Source organism: Rattus norvegicus, chromosome 7, assembly GCF_036323735.1.
Source record: "Rattus norvegicus strain BN/NHsdMcwi chromosome 7, GRCr8, whole genome shotgun sequence".
Taxonomy (NCBI): domain Eukaryota; kingdom Metazoa; phylum Chordata; class Mammalia; order Rodentia; family Muridae; genus Rattus; species Rattus norvegicus.
The window spans coordinates 76,732,353-76,741,731 of NC_086025.1; positions in this window are offsets into that span (position 1 = coordinate 76,732,353).

Consider the following 9,379-nt stretch of genomic DNA (forward strand, 5'->3'; position numbering starts at 1 on the left):
CATAATTTCAGATATTTTATATTCTCATAAGCTACATTCAGGCTCAAGATTAATTTAGACATTCAGGCCTAGCATTATTTTGGCATTTGTCTTACTTTGGATTTCTATTGCTTTGAAGAGACACCATGACAAAAGCACCTTTTATAAGACAAACATTTGATTGGAGCTGGCTTACAGTTTGAGAGGTTCAGTCCAGTGTTATCAAGACGGGAAGACTGGTACCATGCAGGCAGACATGGTACAGGAGAAGTTCTACATCTTAATCCACAGGCAACAGCAGGAGTCTGTTTTTCTTCAGGCAGCTAGAAGAATGCTCCATCCAAGTTTGCCAAGCTTGAGCAGAGGATCTCAAAGCCTCACTACACAGTGACACACTTCCTCCAACAAGGCCACACCTATTAAAACCAGCCCACACCTCCTAATAGTGCCATATCCTATGGGCCAAGCATATTCAAACCTCACAGCATTACAATATACCTTTGTGTATTGGGTCCATATGGATACTTTTCAATCTCCTTGTTTCAGGATCTATGGCCCAATCATGTATGTAAAATACTTTCTCCATTTCAAGCTATAACGTCTACAGGTGCTTGTAGTTGGGATGCTGAATTCGTGGGGAAATGTGTCTCTCCACCTACCATGAGTGAACTAACATGATATACTTAGATTTTTGTATTATGTGAGTAACTATCATGCTCTAAAATAGTTTACCATGGTGAACGACTTAAAGACACGAGTGGAAAATATTAACCAATGAGACAAACTTTAATATTTTGCCACCAAAACCCCATTGGGGCCACTGAGATTTGAGACTTAATCTCAAGATTTTCAGTAATTTTGCCATCTGACGTTGACCAATTTTGTCCACATCTGTTATCAAATTACTATTTCAATAATAGAGTATGATGCCTACTTTGCAGATTATTTGAAGAGTAAGCTATAACAAACTAAACATCTAGAGGCACCTGGCACATAAAATGGATGATGATGATGACGATGCAATGACGACGACGACGACGACGACGACGACGACGACGACGACGACGACGATGATGTGGTGGTTGTGGTGGTGGTGGTGGTTTATATCACTCCCCCAAACATTTGCTTCCATTGGGTTGTATTTTTCCATGCACTAACTATGCCTTGTTTATTCCTGAGGATTATGTTCTTGTCTTATCTGCATGTGAATCACGCACCTTCAAACTAGTGCCAGGGCCACGACCATGTGTAGGCTGTGTTATGGCACTTGAATTGTGGAGGACCCCACCACATAAGTTCTCTTGTTACTATGTTTTCACATGATGACATCAGGCTATCTGTGCTTATAGATATTTTGATCTAAATTTTGGAATAAAATTAGATCTGCCTACCTCACAGTGGTAAGTCTAAGATAACAAAGGTGAAAGTACAGTGAGGGTCATAGGACAGAGAACTGATACATTGTGATGAGAGCTGTGGGATCTTGGTGCAGTAAGTTAATTTAACCCCTAGAGGGAGCTATGAGAGAGTAAGAATCCAAGAAGCAGATGAAATATATGGTGTTTTTCTCCTGGATTCTGTTTTTAGCAAAACTGATTAAGGGGTGGTTTAAATTGCACAGATTCATTGCTATGTGACATTAGGCATGCATTCATTAAATTGTGAAACAGAAGATTAATTTAGGTTCCGTCTGGGTTAACAATAATTTGAATTATTTCACAAAATGTTCTTAATGTCCTTGGCAATATTGGAAAATTAAAATAATTTCACATACCGCAGTAACCTTCAGTGACGGACCAAATTTGTGAAGCCCATAGCTTATGATATTTATATATCATATTTATGAATATGAATTTGATTACCCTAAAATAGGCAAGGCAGCAATCACTTTGAATCTTACAAACCATAACCTTTCAGAGAAATTAATTCTTCCTGCGACAAAGACTGCTGAAGCAAAAAACTATAAATGTCTTTCACAGAAGCAAATCCAAGCAGAAGAGAGTTACAATTAACATCAGAGCTCCAGATGAATCAGAGCAACCCTAATTTCATTTTCAGCTTATTGAAAATATGCAACAAGAAAGATGAAACACTCAACATCAAATCTAAGATCTAAGATTCATAGGTAATGGGGAGGGATATAAAAGGACAATGATATGGAATTTATTCATTACATTGTCAAGAAAAAGGCTAATGTAGTCTCAAAAATGGAGACTGAAAAAATTACTGAATTTGATTTTACAAAGCGATTGTATTTGAGTTGTAAGTGAAGGACAAGATTCCATGTTTCACTGTGATCTTACCTTACCAAGCTTTTGATAAACTTGATAAATTCTCATTAGCACAATGAGTTATGGTTCAGAGTTTGAGCTTCTCAGAAGTGCTCGCCCCTTCCCTAATACAACATTAGTGTTGAAAGTGAATTTTTTTGGAGACTCTTCACTGGATATTCTCTTCTCACCATTCTGTCATACCTTCCTGTAGGCTTTAGGGAGATTTGGAATATTCTCTTCTCTTCTGTTGGAAAACTCAACCATTCTGTCTACTTCCCATTTATGCCATTGTTACTTCCTTTTAGGTAACTCAGCAGACACAGTCTGTTCTAGTTATTAATAGAGTCTAGACTTTGTGTGTGAACACTGCCTAACTTCACTTTCTCTGGAAAAAGAACCCATTTGAGTGTTCATAACTGTTATGAGTGAAATCCAATTTTTGTTGGCAAGGGCATCACGTTGCTTTGTATCATGATTACACTTTGTGAGATGATGACACTAACAGTAATGATATTGATTCAAATGTACCCTATTAACAAAATTAAGATATTGATATATCATTTCCTCTCTTTCCAGAAATAATGTTACTTATTTTTTGGTCATTATATGAAAGTTCATTAAAATCTGTGTATAAATTTTTAGAAAAATAAAGGACATGTTTAACTTACTTATTTTTACATAGACTAGCTTAGTCTATTGCTATGAAAAGACATTATGACCAGGGCAACTTATGCAACAGAATATTTAATTGGATACTTGGTTCAGGGGAACATGGTACTGGCAGGCAGGCGTGGTGTTGAACAAGTAGCAGTGCATTATATCTTGATTCTCCAGCAGCAGCTGCAATGGGGGGGGGAAGAGAGAGAGAGAGAGAGAGAGAGAGAGAGAGAGAGAGAGAGAGAGAGAAGGAGAGAGATTGTCTGTGGATTTGATGTTTATTCTCACAAAAAGTTCATATGTTAGGAACTCAGTTCACAGAGTGGCAGTATGGGGAGATATGATGGCCTTTAAGAGGTGGGGCCTAATAGTAAGTCTTTGAGCTGGTGTATGCCCTCAAAAGGCATGGGAGCCTAATGAGTCATTTCTAAGGGATTACTACGAAAGCGTGACCCTGACTCCACTCTGTCTTCCTGACTTCCTGTATAAAGATTCACCTTTTCATCCTGTCTTCTGTCACATAGGGCCCTAGCCATAGCCCATGCTTAGCCTTTTGGGTAATCATCTTTGAATCAGTTATCTAAATATGCCACTTTTTCTTCTTATGTAGCTTGTTGACAATATTTTCTTATAGAGATGAAAAGCTGTCAAGTACAGGCATATAAAGAAAAGCACAAATATACATAGAAAATGTACATTTGTGGTACACTTGTGATGTTTTTGCCTTTTAAATTATTTTTTATTGGATTTTTTTAAAATTACATTTCAAATGTTATCCCCTTTCCCGGTTTGCTATCCATAAACCCCCTATCCCGTCCACCCTCCCTCTTCTTTTACAAAGGTTGTGGTACACTCATAAGGAGCAAACCACTACAGTGGTTTAAATGTCTACGTATTATTCATCTCTACATAGAAGTCAGGGAAGAACCAAGGCAAATATATGTATGTATATGTGTGTGTGCATATGTATATGTAAATGGATTTATGTATATGTATATATATATATGAAGAAGTTCACATACATATGATAAAGTCACAGACCATGTCATTCACCTATTATTAATTCTCTCTGATGACTTCTGGATTCAGTAAGAATAAACTAGATTCTTTCTTTAATTGCATCCCCAGGCCCAATAATGCTAATTTCCACCAGTCTCTTCCATTTAGAAGTCAGCCTATCTTTTCTTCTCTCGTTCTGACTTCCAGTTGTTGAAGAGGTTTCTCTCTTAGATCATTCTTCCTGCACTTCTCCAAGAGACTCATTTCTTCTCATTGTTTGATATTCAGGACTATTTCTTAGCCTTTGGGGATGAACTCATCTAGAAAGCTCCTCAGACCTTACATCACAGTTGCTGCTGTGTCGGTTACAGTGCTTAGCACCAAGCGCCCTCTAATACTATGTGGTGCACTGTGTAAGAACAGATGACCTAAGTATCTATGCCTCCCAGGGTTCCTGAAGACAAATGAGAGCTTGAGCACCCATTGATCAAAGAATCAATCTGTGTACCAAGAGATAACATATCTTAGGCTTTTCCTTTGATATTCCTTCAAAATATTTCTTGAGCAAGCTGAGATTAAGACTGTCATCAGGCAAGTTACTTGAACATATGTTAAGATAATCAGTCAGTAGAGCCTGCATCTTGACAAATGAATGTTGAGCATCCTTTCCCTTTGATAGTCAAAGGTAAGTGTTGCAGATTTACTAGAATCAAATGGACGTGGAGAATATCATCTTTCTCAATGAGTCTTTCTGGAGATCAAAGAGGTGGTAAGAAAGAAATAGAGCCAAAAGAAAGACTTGTTTGTTTGTTTATATATTTATAAAGGTATTTCTATAGAGCTCGGACAGCCCTCCTATTTTGTTTCAAGGGTGATTTGAAATTACAAGATTTTGTGATCATGACCTGCTTGCTTTTATTTTGTAAATTTTATTAAATAACTAAAATAAACAGAATAATTTGTTAATTCTTTGAGAACTTCATTTATTTTCATCATATTCACCTCAAACTCCTGTCTCCAACACTTCTAATAGTCATCCTTTTACTTTGTGCCCTCTTCTTTTTTAGAAGATACTATCTCATAACAGTTGTCCTGGTCCTTAAAATCTTTTCATCCCCCCTTTCGTGAACCTTAGGTATACAGATTGTATTGCAAGTGTATTAATTGGAGTTGGGCATCCTAAAGTCAATTAATCTCTAGATTTTGAAAAGTTGTTCTTTCTGAAATCTGTAATCTCCATTTATGGCAAAAAGAAACTTCTTGATTCAACTTCTTTGAGATCTACACTTATCTATGGATGTAAGGGTATCTTTAAGCATTTATATAGTAGAAAGAATATATTAATAAATCTGACAAGCATTATTTGGAAATTAGATTTATCTTTTGACATCTATTGTATTATATAATTACTTAAAGCAAACATTTGATAGTAGTAGATGAAATACTTAGTGGTAGATGCCACTATTTAATTAGTGATATAAGTAAGGTGATATTGTTGGGTAGTTAAGGACGAAGGGATAAGAGAAAGATTTGGGTATATCATATGAAAATTTAGCAAACTTAAAAAATGCACGTGGTTATTAGGAAGTATAGTATGGGCGATATTGCAGTATCTATATCTAGTGCATAAATTGGGCCATCTTAATAGTGTTAATGGACCTCCAACGATGAGTTCCTGGGTAGAACTCCTTTGCTGCCTAGATTTACTTTTTATTTTTATTTCGTTTTTAACCTTACCATTTAATTGATTCTTTATGTGTTTCATATCATGCATGCCAGTCCCACTCACTCATCTCCCCATCCTTTTGTGTCTACCCTTGCAACAATCCCTCCTCCTAAGAGCAATAAACAAACACACAAACAAATAAATAAATACATAAATAAAGCAAAGCAGAGAAAACCTCTTGACTTGGAAGTTGAGGTATGTCCCAGTGTGCCCCACAGTGAACAGTTTATCAACATACCTTTACATGCAAGTGTTCATTGCAATGAGTCATTGGTCTGGTTTGAGTCTTCTGCTATATCATCAATGCTGGAACTGCACCAGGATTATCCTGTGTGGCTCTGTATCATGGAGATCCTGAAGATTCGTATCTGCAGGACAGGTCCTTTCACAAGGTCCTGTCATCCATATATGAGGTAGATTTTGGGATGGGTCAACTCAAAGCTCGAGTGGTATCTGAGTTGGTCAGCCTGTCAGCTCTACTGCACTGCCACTACCAGGACAATCTCTGAAGCACTGCCGTGGCCTGCTTACCCAATGCTGCAGCTGGCAAGGGGCTAGGCCAGCACTCCCACTCTCATGACTTTGGGTTCTAGGTCCCCTGCCTGCCACAGATGGTGAGAGGTGAGTGAGTAGAGGAGAAAGCATTACTCCTGTACCCAAACACCTCACCACAGATGAGTGGTGGGGTTAGTTCTCCCACATTCATACCTTTGAGGTAGGCTCACATGTGTACCTGCCAGTAGGGCTAGCTCTACTGTGCTGCCCAGGCAAGGTGCCTGCTTTCCAGAATGCCTCAGAAGGGAGAGGCAAGGATAGCTCTGCCCAGCACTTAGACAACTGTGTGCTCCCAGGCAGCAGGCCAGACCAGGGACATCCATATGGTCTTTGGTGATAACATGAGTGATGGACATCAACACACAGTCCTCCTGCTGCATGGCCATGGACCCAGACATGGCCCTCAATGACAGAATGGCCTGGGACTTCACCATGGCCTCAGGTTTCAGGGCAGGCTACAAACATCAAGCTATTCCTTTCCACCCTCCTGTCTTCATTCCACCTCTCTTCATAATGTTCAAACTTTTCTACCTCCCTTTCTCTCCCATCTATCCACCAAATGCTTGCACATTGTGCTGGTTCCTGTTGCAGGTGGGCTATGCAGCTGGTTGGTCTCTTGGTGTCTTCTGCCTACCCATGCTGCACGGCTGCAGGAGGGCCTCTGTGTATCTAAAGCCTGCCTATGCCACATGATCACCGGCTGACAGCAGGGTGTCCTCACATCACCCACACTGCTTTGAAGTATGGAGGAAGTCTGGCTTCTGGGCATTTTTCCCTGCCCATTGCTGAACAGCATGGCAGCAAGATTTACTTTTTAAATAATAAGAGTATAGATAACCTGCAAGGTTTTACCAGGTCTACAAACTTTGTAACTAGTTAGAACTTGGCTAGTTTCAGAAATAAAAAGCACTTAAAATCAGAGCTAATCTGAGCTGAGGTTTCAGTTAGTTTCAATTCTTCCTAGAAGCCCTTTGGGAGGGTTACCACCTCTCTCAAGGCAGAAAAATCCAGATAATACATAATAATAAATAAATCAATGCAAAACATTTCTTTATGAGATTACACACTTTGTAGATGAAGAGAATGTTAAAGAGAATTTAAAACTGTACTTTATAAGAAGTGAAATGCAGCTTTTAAGATATAGTAATCAATATGATGTCACAAATACCTTTCATGATCAAATTAATGTGGAAAGTATTATCTAATATATTTTATTGGGGATTTTTCATATCTTACCAATGTAGTAAAATTATTCAAAAATTCATTGGTAAAAACTTCTTAATTTTTATCTTTCCTCGCTTAGAAATTCCACAGTCCCTGATGAGTTTAGTGATTTCTATGGGTACTGAGTGAAATACACACATGTGAAAATTGAAAGCTGACTAACCAATGAGAGAAAGTACATTCTGATTATCTTTCTGGGTCTGAGTTCCATCACTCAGAAGGACTATTACCCCCTCCATCCATTTACCAATGAATTTCATAATTTTGTTTTTAACAGATGATGATATTCTGCTATGTACCCATTTTCTTTAGCCATTCTTCAGCTGATGGCTGTCTAGGCTATTTCTATTTCTTGGCTACTGTGAATACAGCATCACTGAACCTGGACGAGCTGATATTTTTTATAGTAGGATATTAAAATCTGTGGCTACATGCCCTGAAAGTGGCTTAGCTGTATCATGTGGCAGAGGATCTACTAGTAGCTTTTTGAGGAATTTCCACACTGATTTCCATAGCCGTGGAACCAGTTTGCATTCCCACTTGCTGTACGTAATTGTTCTCATTCCCTCACATCCAAGCCACTGCTTGTCATCATTAAACATTAATATGAATTTAATACATATTAAGTTTCAACCATGTTCCAATCTTTGTTTTATAGGAATATTAGTGCCAGAACAGACAAAAAGACCTGGTCCATATAGAGCTCAATAGACTGGAGCATTGACATAAGGAATAAAAGTAAACACAAAATAAGAAATTTCTAAATGATTTCAGGAAACAGTAAATCACAAGACCTACAAAAGTGTAAGACTGGGTAGGAGGGCTTTTGCAAGTTAGGAACAGGCCTAGTCCACAGTTGCATAAGCTGTCAGAGAGAAACTTAGAAGATGAGATTGGAGATGTACTCAAAGGATGGGAAGATAGATCATTGACGGGTAGAATAGCATTTCAGGCACAGTAAATGGCACCACGATGTGTTTCCTGTTTCTCCTTTGTGATCCTTTCATGTCCAACTCTGATATCTCTCTCCGTCTCCCTCTTCCTCTCCCTCTCCCTCTCCCTCTCCTTCTCTTTCTGTTTCTGTGAATGTGTATGTGTTTGTGTATGTGCATGTGTGTAAGTTGTGGTGACTAGATTGAGAATATTCACTGTAAACAGAAAAGTCCAAAACACTGAAAGCTATGCACTGCCCCCCCTCAAGTTGAAGGCAGTATGCAGACTTAAAGTGGCATTATCTGTTTGTGGCTTAGTGTGTGCTTTTTTGAGTCAATGGGACCAGAAAACCAATTTCCTCTATGTGAGTCATCTATAAATTAAGACAAAAGAGACAAAAGTTTCTCATTCTATTCCTAAGTTGTATTTGCTCTGAGGTTCAATAAGTAGAAAGGATGGCCTTTGTTCAAGAAAACATATCAAAACTCTTCAAAAAAAATCAGGTCTACTTGTGGGTAAACAGCATCAAGAGTCAGTTTCTTTATTTGCGGATGCTTTGCATACTCAAGGTCAATGCCATATGAACATCTCATTAGATACACAAAGGCTGTGAAAAGACAAAGTCTTAGAGAATCTAGGTATAAAGAGCCCATATCTTAACATTTAAAAGGAAGCATACAGCAAACCCACAACCAGTGTCATACTAAAACGGAAAACCTTGAAACATTTTTACTCAAATTATAAATAAGCCAGAGGTATTTATCCACTCTACTTCTGTTCAATATAATGCTTGATACATTTGATGTAGGGGATACAACACGGAAAGAGAGAAGCCAAAATATCCTCATTTGTAGGTGATATGATTTTGTACATACAAGACCCTAAAGATTCTACCAGGAAACTTCTAAAGCTGATAAACACATTAAGGAAGGTAGTAGCATACACAATCAACACACACACACACACACACACACACACGCTTATACACAATCAATAGCTTTTTTAAAGGAAACACATACCAAGAAAGAGATGA